The 16,264-nt window shown below is 46.4% G+C and overlaps 1 protein-coding gene across 1 annotated transcript in view; it reads left to right on the plus strand.

The window, feature by feature from the left end:
- The window catches only part of HDAC5 (histone deacetylase 5), a 67,730-nt gene that overhangs the window by 14,363 nt on the left and 37,103 nt on the right, over nucleotides 1–16,264 (plus strand). The gene's annotated exons all lie outside the window — the stretch shown is intronic.

Below are 16,264 nucleotides of genomic sequence, written 5' to 3' on the forward strand. Positions count from 1 at the left end.
CCACCTGTGAGCCCATTCATTCACTTCATAATGATGATGGCATTTAAGTGCTTACTATTCATTCATTCAGTCGTATTTATTGAGCGCCGACTGTGTGCAGAGCGCTGGACCCACCTGTGAGCCCATTCATTCACTTCATAATAATGATGGCATTTGTTAAGCGCTTACTACTCATTCATTCATTCAATCGTATTCATCGAGTGCCGACTGTGTGCAGAGCACTGGACCCACCTGTGAGCCCATTCAGTCACTTCATAATGATGATGGCATTTAAGTGCTTACTACTCATTCATTCAGTCGTATTTATTGAGCGCCGACTGTGTGCAGAGCGCTGGACCCACCTGTGAGCCCATTCATTCACTTCATAATAACGATGGCATTTGTTAAGCACTTACTAATCATTCATTCAATCATATTTATTGAGCGCCGACTGTGTGCAGAGCGCTGGACCCTCCTGTGAGCCCTTTCATTCACCTCATAATGATGATGACATTTGTTAAGTGCTTACTATTCATCCATTCAGTCGTATTTATTGAGCACCGACTGTGCGCAGAGCACTGGACCCACCTGTGAGCCCATTCATTCACTTCATAATGATGATGGCATTTGTTAAGCACTTCCTATTCATTCATTCACTCAGTCGTATTTATTGAGCGCCTACTGTGTGCAGAGCACTGGACCCATCTGTGAGCCCATTCATTCACTTCATAATAGTGATGGCATTTGTTAAGCACTTACTATTCATTTATTCATTGAGTCGTATTTATCGAGCGCCGACTGTGTGCAGAGCACTGGACCCATCTGTGAGCCCATTCATTCACTTCATAATAGTGATGGCATTTGTTAAGCACTTACTATTCATTCATTCAGTCAGTCGTATTTATTGAGCGCTTACTGGGTGCAGAGCACTGGACCCACCTGTGAGCCCATTCGTTCACTTCATAAGAATGATGGCATTTGTTAAGCGCTTACTATTCATTCATTCATTCAATCGTATTTATTGAGTGCCGACTGTGTGCAGAGCACTGGACCCACCTGTGAGCCCATTCATTCACTTCATAATAACGATGGCATTTGTTAAGCGCGTACTACTCATTCATTCATTCAATCGTATTTACTGAGCGCTTCCTGTGTGCAGAGCACTGGACCCACCTGTGAGCCCATTCATTCACTTCATAATAGTGATAGCATTTGTTAAGCACTTACTATTCATTCATTCAATCGTATTTATTGAGCGCTTATTAATAATAATGATGGCATTTGTTAAGCACTTACTACTCATTCATTCAATCGTATTTATTGAGCGCCGACTGTGTGCAGAGCACTGGACCCACCTGTGAGCCCATTCATTCACTTCATAATAATCATAATGATGGCATTTCTTAAGCGCTTACTATTCATTCATTAATTCAGTCATTTATTGAGCACCTACTGTGTGCAGAGCACTGGATCCACCTGTGAGCCCATTCATTCACTTCATAATAATAATAATGATGGCATTTGTTAAGCACTTACTATTCATTCAATCGTATTTATTGAGCGCTTACTGTGTGCAGAGCACTGGACCCACCTGTGAGCCCATTCAATCACTTCATAATAATGACGGCATTTGTTAAGCGCTTACTATTCATTCATTGTGTGTGAGTGAGTAAATGTAAATCAAGGAAGTCTGAGTGTATCCTTTTTAGAGTAACTGACAGACCCCTGATATGCGTGCCTCAGTGGAAAGAGCCCGGGCTTGGGAGTCTGAGGTCATGGGTTTTAGTCCCGGCTCCGCCGCTTGTCAGCTGTGTTACTTTGGGCAAGTCACTTAACTTCTCTGGGCCTCAGTTACCTCACCTGTAAAATGGGTATTAAGGTTGTGACCCCACCTGGGACAACCTGATGACCTTGTATTGAGCGCTTACTGTGTGCAGAGCACTGGACCCACCTGTGACCCCATTCATTCACTTCATAATAATAATGATGGCATTTGTTAAGCGCTTACTATTCATTCATTCAATCGTATTTATTGAGCGCCTACTGTGCGCAGAGCACTGGACCCACCTGTGAGCCCATACATTCACTTCATAATAATGATGGCATTTGTTAAGCGCTTACTATTCATTCATTCAGTCAGTCATATTTATTGAGGGCCTACTGTGTGCAGAGCACTGGACCCACCTGTGAGCCCATTCATTCACTTCATAATAATAATAATGATGATGGCATTTGTTAAGCGCTTACTGTTCAGTCATTCAATCGTATTTATTGAGCGCTTACTGTATGCAGAGCACTGGACCCACCTGTGAGCCCATTCATTCACTTCATAATAATAATAATGATGATGGCATTTGTTAAGCGCTTACTGTTCATTCATTCATTCATTCAATCGTATTTACTGAGCGCTTACTGTGTGCAGAGCACTGGACCCACCTGTGAGCCCATTCATTCACTTAATAATAACAATGATGATGGCATTTGTTAAGCACTTACTGTGTGCAGAGCACTGGACTAAGTGCTTGGGAAGTCCAGGTTGGCAACATCTAGAGACGGTCCCTACCCAACAGTGGGCTCATAGTCTAGAAGGGGGAGACAGGCAACAAAACAAAACATATTAACAAAATTCATTCATTCATTCAATCGTATTTATCGAGCGCTTACTGTGTGCAGAGCACTGTACCAAGCGCTTGGGAAGCACAAGTCGGCAACATCTAGAGACGGTCCCTACCCAACAGTGGGCTCACAGTCTAAAAGGGGGAGACAGAGAACACCAAACATACTAACAAAATAAAATAAATAGAATAGATATGTACAAGTAAAATAGAGTAATCTGTACAAACATATATACAGGTGCTGTGGGGAAGGGAAGGAGGAAAGAAGGGGGAGAGTAATAGAGTAATAAATCATCAATCGTATTTATTGAGCACTTACTGTGTGCAGAGCACTGTACTAAGCGCTTGGGAAGTACAAGTTGGCAACATATAGAGACAGTCCCTACCCAACAGTGGGCTCACAGTCTTGTCAAATGCGTACAAACATATATATATATATATGTAAATATATATATATATGTATATGTGTGTGTATGTATATATATACAAATATACGTACAAACAAATGCGTTCAAACATATATATGTATATGTGTGTGTATGTACATATATATGTATGTGTGTGTGTGTATATATATACATATGTATATGTATACATTTACATGTATATATACAAACATATATACAGGTGCTGTGGGGGGGGGAAGGAGGTAAGAGCACTGTTGGATAGGGACCGTCTCTATATGTTGCCAACTTGTACTTCCCAAACGCTTAGTACAGTGCTCTGCACGCAGTAAGCACTCAATAAATACGATTGAATGAATGAATGAGCAGCCAGGTGACCCCTGGGCGGACTCTTCTGCCCACTCTCGTCACCTGATGCCCCTGTGCCCGGAGACCCTGCGGAAGAAGGGGCCACCAGCCCCCTGCTCACGGACCCGAGGGGCCCACACGGACAGGGCAGCCGTGGCCCAGTTGGCACCATGGGGACGGGGAAGGAAGTGGGTCAGTGACTCGACTGCGGCTCGCCCCGGCCCTCGGACTGCGGTCTGGCGAGGGATGGAGCTTTGGCGGGGGGATCCGTGGAGGAGGGACAGAGTCTTCACCCCCACCGTGCCCACCCCGCTCCGGATGGGCGGGTGGGCTGGGGTGGACCCTCTCCAGGAGCGAGCAGGGGCATCGGCGTGGGTCACTGCCGCCCACTGCTCCCCGTGCCCAGGAAACCATTCATTCATTCATTCATTGTTGTATTTATTGAGCACTTACTGTGTGCAGAACACTGTACTAAGCGCTTGGGAAGTACACGTTGGCAAGATCTAGAGACGGTCCCTACCCAACAGTGGGCTCACAGTCGAGAAGGGGGAGAAACCAGGATTGGGCTCGGACATCCTGGCGAGAGGCGAGGTCGTTGGCCGTGGGGCTGCTCCGTCTCTCTCCCTCCCTGGTCCCGAGAGGGGGATGGGGGGTGGCGAGGGCGGGGAAGCGCCCACCGGGCAGAAAAACATCTCTGACCTTTAATAATAATAATAATAATAATAATGGTAGTAGTAATGATAATAATAGTGATAATGGCAGTTGTTAAGCGCTTACTATGTGCCAAGCACTGTTCTAAGCGCTGGGGAGGATACAAGGTAATCGGGTTGTCCCACATGGGCTCGCAGTTTTAATCCCCATTTTACAGATGAGGTAATTGAGGCACAGAGAAGTTGTAATAATAATAATAACAGTAATGGCATTTATTAAGTGCTTACTATGTGCAAAGCACTGTTCTAAGCACTGGGGAGATTACAAGGTGATCAGGTTGTCCCACGGGGGGGCTCACAGTCTTCATCCCCCTTTTCCAGATGAGGTCACTGAGGCCCAGAGAAGTGAAGTGACTTGCCCAAAGTCACGCAGCTGACAGTTGGCGGAGCCGGGATTTGAACCCATGATCTCCGACTCCCAAGCCCGGACTCTTTCCACTGAGCCACGCTGCTTCTCAAGTTGTGACCGGCCCTGAGTCACCCAGCTGTCAAGTGGCGGAGCCAGGATTAGAACCCATGACCCCTGACTCCAAAGCCCGGGCTCTTTCCACTGAGCCGCGCTGCTTTGCCATCTGCTCAGTTAAGGGGGTCCCTTTGGAGTCCCCCCCGCCCCCAGTAGCCTCAGATTGGCAGAGGCGGGGGATGTTGCCAGTTTGTACTTCCCAAGCGCTTAGTACCGTGCTCTGCACATAGTAAGCGCTCAATAAATACAATTGATGATGATTGATGATGGACAGTGGTTACTGCCACCTACTCGACAGGGGCATTTCCAGGCCCCCTCTGTGGCCCTGGGTGGTCCTGAGGGGCCACGGAGGGTGGGAAGAGCATCCACAGCCCCTCCCCGGATGACTGCGAACCCGCTGTTGGGTAGGGACCGTCTCTATATGTTGCCAACCTGTCCTTCCCAAGTGCTTAGCACAGTGCTCCGCACACAGTAAGCGCTCAATAAAGACGATTGATGATTGATTCTCCCTCTCCGGAGCCATCAGGGCGTCCAGGCCGGGCGGGGAGAGGGTTAAGGCGCCCGTCCGGCGCCGCGGCCGTGACGCGGGCTGGGGACGGATATAGGGTGAGCGCTTGGGGCTTTGGACTCTGGTATGTAAACAGATGTTTCAAATAGAAACGCCGTAACCTCCTTGTTTAAAAAGACTCCGGGCAGCCCCCTGCTCCTCCCCCAGCCCGGACGCCCAGCTCAGATCCTGGCAAGGTTTGGAAAAATAATAAGGATGGCATCTGTTAAGCGCTTACTATGTGCAAAGCACTGTTCTAAGCGCTGGGGGGGGGGGGTACAAGGTGATCAAGTTGTCCCACCTGGCGCTCACAGTCTTCGTCCCCATTTTCATCATCAATCGTATTTATTGAGTGCTTACTGTGTGCAGAGCACTGTACTAAGCACTTGGGAAGTACAAGTTGGCAACATCATCATCATCATCATCATCAATCGTATTTATTGAGCGCTTACTGTGTGCAGAGCACTGTACTAAGCGCTTGGGAAGTACAAATTGGCAACGTATAGAGACAGTCCCTACCCAACAGTGGGCTCACAGTCTAGAAGGGGGAGACAGAGAACAAAACCAAACATAGTAACAAAATAAAATAAATAGAATAGATAGGTACAAGTAAAATAAATAAATAAAAAGAGTAACAAATATGTACAAACATATATATAGGTGCAGTGGGGAAGGGAAGGAGGTAGGATGGGGGGGATGGAGAGGGGGACGAGGGGGAGAGGAAGGAAGGGGCTCCTGGAGGAGGTGAGCTCTCAGTAGGGCCCTGAAGGGAAATTTCCAGATGAGGTCACTGAGGCTCAGAGAAGTGAAGGGACTTGTCCAAGGTCACACAGCAGACATGTGGGGGAGCCGGGGTTCGAACCCCTGACCTCTGACTCCAAAGCCCGGGCTCTTTCCACTGAGCCACACTGGAAGAGCAGGCCGGCCACCGAGACCACCTTCATTCGTCCATTCACTCGTATTTATTGAGCGCTTACTGTGTGCAAAGTGCTGTACTAAGCGCTCGGGAGAAAACAGTGCAACAGACACACATGTCCTGCCTATAATGAGCTCACAATGCTACACACACACACACTTCTCTCTCTCTCTCTCTCTCTCTCTCTCTCTCTCTCTCTCTCTCTCTCTCTCTCTCTGTCGGTCATATTTACTGAGCACTTACTATGCACCAGGCACTGTATTAAGCACTGGGGTAGTCACAGGGCTCACAGTCTCAATCCCCATTTTCCAGATAAGGTACCTGAGGCCCAGAGAAGTGACATGGCTTGCCTGAGGTCACACAGCAGACAAGTGGCAGGACAGGGATTATCTCTATATGTTGCCAACTTGTACTTCCCAAGTGCTTAGTACAGTGCTCTGCACACAGTAAGCACTCAATAAATACGATTGAATGAATGAAGTGACAATAATAATATAATAATAATGATGGCATTTATTAAGTGCTTACTATGTGCAAACCCATGACCGTCTGACTCCCAAGCCTGGGCTGTATCCATTAGGCCGTGCTGCTCAGGAGTAAAGTAAAACAATATAACAGACACATTCCCTGCCCACAGTGAGTGTACAGTTATTATTATTATTATTATTATTATGGTACTTATTAAGCGCTTACTGTGTACCGAGCACTGTTCTAAGCACTGGGGTAGATAGAAGTTAATCAGGTTGGCCACAGTCCCTGTCCCACATAGGGCTCACACTCTTCAACAGCGTGGCTCAGTGGAAAGAGTCCGGGCTTTGGAGTCAGAGGTCACGGGTTCAAATCCCCGCTCCGCCACCTGTCAGCTGTGTGACTTTGGGCCAGTCACTTCACTTCTCTGTGCCTCTGTTCCCTCTGCTGTAAAATGGGGATGAAGACTGCGAGCGCCCCGTGGGACAACCTGATCACCCTGTAACCTTCCCAGCGCTTAGAACAGTGCTTTGCACATAGTAAGCGCTTAACAAATGCCATTATTATTATTATCATCATCAATCATATTTATTGAGCGCTTACTGTGTGCAGAGCACTGTACTAAGCGCTTGGGAAGTACAACTTGGCAACATATAGAGACGGTCCCTACCTAACAGTGGGCTCACAGTCTAAAAGGGGGAGACAGAGAACAAAACCAAACATACTAACAAAGTAAAATAAGTAGAATAGATATGTACGAGAAAAATAAATAAATAAATAAATATTATTTAGTAGATTATATTATATAATATATAACCAAACATACTAACAAAATAAAATAAATAGAATAGGCATGCATGAGCAAAATAAATAAATAAATAATTTATTTAAATAAATACATTAATCAAATTATAATTTATTTATTTCAATTATTTAATTAAATAAAATATAATTTTACATTTATTATTATTAATATAAACATTAATTTATTATTAATATAAATATAAATATATTATTTATATTTTTATATTATAATGACATAATGATTTATTTATTTCAATTATTTAATTAAATAAAATGTAATTTTCTAATAAATTAAATCAAGATAAATTAAATAATAAATTATATAATAAATCATGTGATAAATAAATTAAATAATAAAATGAATAAATAAATGAAATCAAGATAAATTAAATAATAAATTATATAATAAATCATGCGATAAATAAATTAAATAATAAAATAAATAAATAAATTAAACCAAATAATAATTTTATATATTGATATATTAACAAAATATTAATTTTATTTTATTTTAATATTATAATATTATGTTATTATAACATTATATTATTATTCATCTCCATTTTCCAGATGAGGTAACCGAGGCCCAGACAAGGGAAGTGGCTTCACCCAAGGTCAAAGAGCAGACAGGTGGCGGGGCCGGGATTCGGACCCAGGTCCTTCAGACGCCCAGGCTCTACCCACTAGGCCATACTGCTACCCCGGTTCTCTGACCTCAGAAGGGGTCATCAGTTTCCCCGGCAGAGCTCAAGACCACCCACTCACTGGGGGCTTCCCTGTCCCGAGCATGGACTTCCCACGCTCCCCCAAACCGCTCACCCCCCCCAAACTGGAGTCGCAGATTCAATCCTATTTATTGAGCACTTACTGTGTGCAGAGCACTGTACTAAGCGCTTGGGAGAGTACAATAGAACAGCAGACACATTCTTGCCCCTGACGAGCTCACGGTCTAGAGGGGGAGACAGACGTTAATATGAGTAAATAAATAGATAAAATAAACCACGGCTATATAGCTATGGAGAAGCAGCGTGGCTCAGTGGAAGGAGCATGGGCTTTGGAGTCAGAGGTCATGGGTTCGAATGCCAGCTCCGCCAGTTGTCAGCTGGGTGACTCTGGGCGAGTCACTTCACTTCTCTAGACTGTGAGCCCACTGTTGGGTAGGGACTGTCTCTATATGTTGCCGACTTGTACTTCCCAAGCACTTAGTACAGTGCTCTGCACACAGTAAGCGCCTAATAAATATGATTGATTCTCTGTGCCTCAGTTACCTCATCTGCAAAATGGGGATTAAGACTGTGAGCCCCCCGTGGGACAACCTGATCACCTTGTAACCTCCCCAGTGCTTAGAACAGTGCTTTGCACATAGTAAGTGCTTAACAAATACCAACATTATTATTATTATTATATAAATCAATCAATCGTATTTATTGAGCGCTTACTGTGTGCAGAGCACTGTACTAAGCGCTTTGGAGATGGGAAGAAGGATGAATGAAGGAGCAAGTAAGAGCGGCGCAGAAGGGAGTGGGAGAAGAGAGGAGGGCTTAGTCTAGGAGAGCTTCTTGGAGGAGATGGGCCTTCAGAAAGGTTTTGAAGTAAGGAAGAGCAATTATCTGTCTGATGTGAGGAGGGAGGGCATTCCAGGCCAGCTCAGTACAGTGCTCCGCACACAGTAAGCGCTCAATAAATACGATTGAATGAATGAATGTGGGCGAGAGGTCAGTGGCAAGTTAGAGGAGATGGAGGTACAGTGAGATGGTTAACATTAGACAGATGATATAATAATAATGATCATCATCATCAATCGTATTTATTGAGCGATTACTGTGTGCAGAGCACTGTACTAAGCGCTTGGGAAGTACAAATTGGCAACATCTAGAGACAGTCCCTACCCAACAGTGGGCTCACAGTCTAAAAGGGGGAGACGGAGAACAAAACCCCAAACATACTAACAAAATAAAATAAATAGAATAGATATGTACAAATAAAATAAATAAATAAATAGAGTAAAAAATATGTACAAATTGATACTGTAATGATATTTGTTAAGCGCTTATTATGTGCCAAGCACTGTTCTAAGCGCTGCGGTGGATACAAGGTAATCAGGTTGCCCCACGTGGGGCTCACGGTCTCCATCCCCGTTTTCCAGATGTGGGAACTGAGGCCCAGGGAAGTGAAGTGACTCACCCAAAGTCACCCAGCTGACAAGTGGTGGAGCCGGGACTTGAACCCACGACCTCTGACTCCCAAACCCGGGCTCTTTCCACTGAGCCACGCTGCTTCTTGGTGACTAGTGACGATGACATTGGTGATGTGTGTTAAGTGCTTACTAGGTGCCAACCACCGCACTAAGCACTGGAGCCCGTTGTTGGGTAGGGACTGTCTCTCTCCGTTGCCGAATTGTACTTTCCAAGCGCTTAGTACAGTGCTGTGCACATAGTAAGCGCTCAAGAAATACGATTGAATGAATGAATGAAATGAAGGTAATCAGGCTAAGTGGGAAGGAGAACCATCCCCATTTTAAAGATGAGGAAACTGAGGCCCAGGGAAGTGACTTGCCCGAGGTCACCCAGCGGCCAAAGGATTGGGCCTGGCCTAGAACTCGGGTCTCCCGGGAGTCAGCGCTTAGAACGGTGCTTGGCACATAGTAAGCGCCTCGTGGCTCAGTGGAAAGAGCCCAGGCTTTGGAGTCAGAGGTCATGGGTTCAAATCCCGGCTCCGCCACTTGTCAGCTGGGTGACTTTGGGCGAGTCACTTCACTTCTCTGTGCCTCAGTTCCCTCATCTGGAAAATGGGGATGGAGACTGTGAGCCCCCTGTGGGACAAGATGATCTCCTTGTAACCTCCCCAGCGCTTAGAACAATGCTTTGCACATAGTAAGCGCTTAATAAATGCCATCATTATTATTAAGAAATACCATCATCATCATCATCCATATGTATACATACATATTTATTACTCTATTTATTTATTTATTTATTTTACTTGTACATTTCTATCCTATTTATTTTATTTTTTTGGTATGTTTGCCTTTGTTCTCTGCCTCCCCCTTTTAGACTCTGAGCCCACTGTTGGGTAGGGACTGTCTCTATGTGTTGCCAATTTGTACTTCCCAAGCGCTTAGTACAGTGCTCTGCACATAGTAAGCGCTCAATAAATACGATTGATTGATTGATTGATTGATCATCCCAGGCTTGGAGCCTTTCCACTGGCCCACCACGCTGTTTCTTCTCTCGGCCTGGTGGTTGGGGATTTGGGGGCTCTGGGGAGGAGCAGGGGCAGCCCCGGGGGGCTTCAAGTTGGAGAAGCAGCGTGGGGTTGTGGACAGAACACGGGTCCGGGAGTTGGAAAGTCACGAGTTTTAATCCCGGCTCCGCCCTGTGTCTGCTATGTGGCCCTGGGCAAGTCACTTCACTTCTCTGGGCCTCAGTGGCCTCATCTGCAAAATGGGGATTAAGATTGTGAGCCCCATATGGGACGGGGATCGTGTCCATCCCGATTTTTTTTTTTTTAATAGCATTTATTAAGCGCTTACTATGTGCAAAGCACTGTTCTAAGCGCTGGGGAGATTACAAGGTGATCAGGTTGTCCCATGGGGGGCTCACAGTCTTAATCCCCATTTTCCAGATGAGGTAACTGAGGCACGGAGAAGTTAAGTGAGTTGCCCAAAGTCACACAGCTAAGTGGCGGAGCTGGGATTTGAACCCATGACCTCTGACTCCAAAGCCCAGGCTCATTCCACTGAGCCACGCTGCTTCTCTGTGAGCCCACTGTGGGGTAGGGACCGTCTCTATATGTTGCCAGCTTGGACTTCCCAAGCGCTTAGTACAGTGCTCTGCACACAGTAAGCGCTCAGTAAATACGATTGAATGAATGATCACCTTGTAACCTCCCCAGCGCTTAGAACAGTGCTTTGCACATAGCGCTTAATAAGTACCATCATCATTATTAACTTCTCTGGGCCTCAGTGACCTCATCTGTAAAATGGAGATGAAGACAGTGAGCCCCACGTGGGACAACCTAATTACCTTGTATCCCCCCCAGTGCTTAGAACAGTGCTTGGCACATAGTAAGCGCCTAACAAAAACCATCATCATTATTATTATTATCCTCCCCAGCACTTAGAACAGTGCTTGGCACATACTAAACTTAGAGAAGCAGCGTGGCTCAGTGGAAAGAGCACGGGCTTCGGAGTCAGAGGTCATGGGTTCGAATCCCAGCTCCGCCACATGTCTGCTGTGGATCCTTGGGCAAGTCACTTAACTTCTCTGAGCCTCAGTTCCCTCATCTGTAAAATGGGGGTTAAGACTGTGAGCCCCCCGTGGGACAACCTGATCACTTTGTATCCCCCAAGCGCTTAGAACAGTGTTTTGCATATAGTAAGCGCTTAACAAATGCCAACGTTATTATTATTAGTAAACGCTTAACACATGCCATCATCATCATCGCTGGGGATGGGTCCCAGACCTGCCCTTCCTTTGCAGGAGTAAATTGGGGTGGGGGGGGGTGGGGGTGAGGCCTTCCCAAACTGAGCCCCCTCTTTCCTCTCCTCCTTCCCCTCCCCACAGCACTTGTATATACGTGTACAGATTTACTACTCTATTTATCTTACTTGTACATATTTTCTATTTATTTTGTTCATGATATGCGTATAGCTGTAATTCTATTTTTTTCTGACGATTTTGATGACACCTGTCTACATGTTTCATTTTGTCATCTGTCTCCCCCTTCTAGACTGTGAGCCCGTTAGGTAGGGGAAGCAGCGTGGCTCAGTGGAAAGAGCCCGGGCTTGGGAATCAGAGGTCATGGGTTCAAATCCCAGCTCCGCCAATCGTCAGCTGTGTGACTTTGGGCAAGTCACTTCACTTCTCTGGGCCTCAGTTCCCTCATCTGGAAAATGGGGATGAAGACTGTGAGCCCCCCGTGGGGCAACTTGATCACCTTGTCATCCCCAGCGCTTTGAACAGTGCTTTGCACATAGTAAGCGCTCGGGAGTCAAAGGTCATGGGCTCTATTCCCAGCCCTGCCACTTGTCAGCTGTGTGACTTTGGGCAAGTCACTCAACTTCTCTGTGCCTCAGTTACCTCATCTGTAAAATGGGGGTGAAGACTGTGAGCCCCCCGTGGGACAACTTGATCACCTTGTCATCCCCAGTGCTTCGAACAGTGCTTTGCACATAGTAAGTGCTTAATAAATGCCATTATTATTATTATTCTCTGTGCCTCAGTTCCCTCATTTGTAAAATGGGGATTAAGATTGTGAGCCCCACGTGGGACCTTGATTACCTTGTATCCCCCCAGAGTTTAGAACAGTGCTTGGCACATAGTAAGCACTTAACAAATACCAGCATTATTATTATAGGGCCCGTCTTTATATGTTGCCGACTTGTACTTCCCAAACGCTCAGTCCAGTGCTCTGCACACAGTAAGCGCACAATAAATGTGATTGAATAATAATAATGATGGTATTTGTTAAGCACTTACTATGTGCAAAGCACTGTTCCAAGCGCTGGGGAGGATACAAGGTGATCAGGTTGTCCCACGTGGGGCTCCCAGTCTTCATCCCCATTTTCCAGATGAGGGAACTGAGGCTCAGAGAAGTGAAGTGACTTGCCCAAGGTCACACATGACCTCTGACTCCCAAGCCTGGGCTCTTTCCACTGAGCCCCAATGCAGCGTTTAGTATGTGCTAGGCAGTGTTCTAAGCATTGAGCACCGTTTTCAGGGGGAGGGCAGAGGCGGTGGGGCAGCAGCCTGGGGGGAGGGGGACACAGTCTTCCAGACTGTGAGCCCGCTGTTGGGTAGGGAACGTCTCTATATGTTGCCATCTTGGACTTCCCAAGCGCTTAGTACAGTGCTCTGCACACAGTAAGTGCTCAATAAATACGATTGAATGAATGAATGACAAGTTTGCAGGAGGCCTTCCCAGACTGAGCCCCTTCCTTCCTCTCACCCTCATCCCCCTCTCCATCCCCCCCGCCTTACCTCCTTCCCCTCCCCACAGCACCTGTATATATGTGTATATGTTTGTACGGATTTATTACTCTATACATATTTATTCTATTTATTTTATTTTGTTAATATGCTTTGTTGTCTGTCTCCCCCTTCCAGACTGTGAGCCCGCTGTTGGGTAGGGACCGTCTCTAGATGTTGCCAACTTGTCCTTCCCAAGCGCTTAGTACAGTGCTCTGCACACAGTAAGCGCTCAATAAATACGATTGATTGATTTATTCTATTTATTTTACTTTGTTAATATGTTTTGTTGTCTGCCTCCCCCTTCTAGACTGTGAGCCTGCTGTTGGGTAGGGACCGTCTCTATACGTTGCCAACTTGTCAATCAATCAGTCAGTCGTATTTATTGAGCGCTTACTGTGTGCAGGGAGAGCACTGTACTAAGCGCTTGGGAAGTCCAAGTTGGCAACATCTAGAGACGGTCCCTACCCAACAGTGGGCTCACAGTCTAGAAGGGGGAGACAGAGAACAAAACCAAACATATTAACAAAATAAAACAAATAGAATAGATATGTACAAGTAAAATAAATAGAGTAATAAATATGTACAAACATTCGCAAGCGCTTAGTACAGTGCTCTGCACACAGTAAGCGCTCAATAAATACGATTGATCGATTTATTCTATTTTACTTTGTCAATATGTTTGGTTTTGTTGTCTGCCTCCCCCTTCTAGACTGTGAGCCCACTGTTGGGTAGGGACCGTCTCTAGATGTTGCCAACTTGGACCTCCCAAGCGCTCAGTACAGTGCTCTGCACACAGTAAGCGCTCAATAAATACGATTGAATGAATGAATGGATGGATGAAAGTGGGCGCTGCCCCTCCCCCTGCTGCTGTTCCTCCCCTCCCGCCGCCCCTCCCCCCGCGCTGTTCCTTCCCCCTCCCCCCGCTGCTGCTCCCTGTTTCCTTGTTTTGCCGTGTGTCTGTCTCCCCCCCTTTTGGGCCGTGAGCCCGATGAGGGCAAGGGATGGGCCCTCTTTATTCAATCAATCAATCGATCCTATTGATTGAGCGCTTACTGTGCGCACAGCACTGTACTAAGCGCTTGGGAAGTCCAAGTTGGCAACATTTAGAGACGGTCCCTACCCAACAGCGGGCTCACAGTCTAGAAGGGGGAGACAGACAACAAAACAAAACATATTAATAAATTAAATAGAATAGATATGAACAAGTAAAATAAATAAATAAATAGAGTAATAAATATGTACAATTTTATCGCCAGATTGGACTTTCCCAGCGCTTAGCCCAGTGCTGTGCACACATTGAGTGTCTGGATGCCCTCCCCCCTGCTGCGGCTCCCGTTTCCTTGTCTGTATTTATTCATTCATTCAATCGTATTCATTAATAATAATGGCATTTATTAAGCGCTTACTATGTGCACAGCACTGTTCTAAGCGCTGGGGAGGTTACAAGATGAACAGGTTGTCCCTCGTGGGGCTCACAGTCTTCATCCCCATTTTACAGATGAGGTCATTGAGGCCCAGAGAAGTGAAGTGACTTGCCCAGAATCACACAGCTGACAATTGGCAGGGCTGGGATTTGAACCCATGACCTCTGACTCCAAAGCCCAGGCTCTTCCCACTGAGCCACGCTGCTTCCCCAGTTGAGCGCTGACTGTGTGCAGAGCACCGTACTAAGCGCTTGGGAAGTCCAAGTCGGCAACATCTAGAGACGGTCCCGACCCAACAGCAGGCTCACAGTCTAGAAGGGGGAGACGGGCAGTAATAATAATGGCATTTATTAAGCACTTACTATGTGCAAAGCACTGTTCTAAGCCCTGGGGAGGTTACAAGGTGATCAGGTTGTCCCACTGGGGGCTCACATTTAATCCCCATTTTCCAGGTGAGGTAACTGAGGCCCAGAGTATGATGGTGACGATGGCATTTATTAAAGCGCTTACTACGTGCAAAGCACTGTTCTAAGCGCTGGGGAGGTTACAAGGTGATCAGGTTGTCCCACTGGGGGATCACATTTAATCCCCATTTTCCAGGTGAGGGAACTGAGGCCCAGAGTATGATGGTGACGATGGCATTTATTAAAGCCCTTACTGTGTGCAAAGCACTGTTCTAAGCGCTGGGGAGGTTACAAGGTGATCAGGTTGTCCCACTGGGGGCTCACATTTAATCCCCATTTTCCAGATGAGGTAACTGAGGCCCAGAGAATGATGATGATGATGATGGCATTTATTAAAGCCCTTACTAGGTGCAAAGCACTGTTCTAAGCGCTGGGGAGGTTACAAGGTGATCAGGTTGTCCCACTGGGGGCTCACATTTAATCCCCATTTTCCAGGTGAGGGAACTGAGGCCCAGAGTATGATGGTGACGATGGCATTTATTAAAGCGCTTACTAGGTGCAAAGCACTGTTCTAAGCGCTGGGGAGGTTACAAGGTGATCAGGTTGTCCCACTGGGGGATCACATTTAATCCCCATTTTCCAGGTGAGGTAACTGAGGCCCAGAGTATGATGGTGATGATGGCATTTATTAAAGCCCTTACTGTGTGCAAAGCACTGTTCTAAGCGCTGGGGAGGTTACAAGGTGATCAGGTTGTCTCAGTGGGGGCTCAGACAACAAAACAAAACATATTAACAAAATAAAATAAACAGAATAGTAAATATGTACAAGTAAAATAGAGTAGTAAATAGGCATTCATTCGTTCAGTCGTATTTATTGAGCGCTGACTGTGTGCAGAGCACTGGACTACGTGCTTGGGAAGTCCAAGTTGGCAACATCTAGAGATGGTCCCTACCCACCAGCGGGCTCCCAGGCTAGAAGGGGGAGGCAGAGAACAAAACCAAACCAAACCTACTAACGAAACATTTATCAGGGCCCCGGCCGTGAGCCCGGTGCGGGCAAGGGATGGTTCCTCTTTAATGCCCGGTTGGGCTCTCCGAGCGCTTGGCCCAGTGCTGGGCCCCCAGGCAGCGACCCAGAAGCGCGATCGAAAGAGTGGCTGTTCCCTCTCCCCCCCGCCCCCCCCGCGCGGCTGTTCCTCCGTCCGCCGCC

The sequence above is a fragment of the Tachyglossus aculeatus genome, chromosome 11 (assembly GCF_015852505.1).
Source record: "Tachyglossus aculeatus isolate mTacAcu1 chromosome 11, mTacAcu1.pri, whole genome shotgun sequence".
Lineage (NCBI taxonomy): Eukaryota > Metazoa > Chordata > Mammalia > Monotremata > Tachyglossidae > Tachyglossus > Tachyglossus aculeatus.